The 577-nt window shown below is 44.4% G+C and overlaps 1 protein-coding gene across 1 annotated transcript in view; it reads right to left on the minus strand.

Moving 5' to 3' along the window:
- Positions 1-577, minus strand: part of LOC119591365 (chorion peroxidase-like) — a gene marked incomplete at its 5' end in the record, with an annotated part of 16126 nt that overhangs the window by 678 nt on the left and 14871 nt on the right.

The raw sequence follows: 577 nt of genomic DNA on the forward strand, positions 1-577 counted from the left end.
AAATAATTTTCATAGAAATCAAAATCAAATATCTTACGTGTATACGCTCTAAAGGCGGTCGATGACTTCTTGGTCCATGCTGTTGGTCAAGTCTGGCGAAGTCTAATCACTTGGTTTGTGCAGGCCGCCCGCACCGCCGTGTATCCTTTTAAGCCATGCTCACGCCCACGCTGGGTGTTGAGAGCAAGTAAGTCGATTCTGAGAGGCTCGTCGCTAGGGAATGATGTGGCCGTTACCTGGGGACGTGAACGGTGTATTTTTAGCACATATTTGTAAATAATTCAAGGCTTGTTGTATTGTCATTAGTCCTATTTCTGTTGAATACATCATTGTAGTTATTTTTATTTTCTCGCATTTTTCATGAAAAGAATCAGAGTGCTATGGATCCTGACCTCATTTGTAAAGACCATATTACTGACATCCTGCCGGCTGACGCCACGAAGCACGTCGGCAGGTGCAAGCCCAAGGGACTCTTCAAGTGTGGCGGAGGAAAGATCTATTTGTGTGACCTTCCCAAAAGCGTCTACTACCTCAATTTGGTCCTGAGCAGAGAAAGAGCAAGAAATAATCATCGTAC

Source organism: Penaeus monodon, chromosome 28, assembly GCF_015228065.2.
Source record: "Penaeus monodon isolate SGIC_2016 chromosome 28, NSTDA_Pmon_1, whole genome shotgun sequence".
NCBI classification, from domain to species: Eukaryota; Metazoa; Arthropoda; class Malacostraca; order Decapoda; family Penaeidae; genus Penaeus; species Penaeus monodon.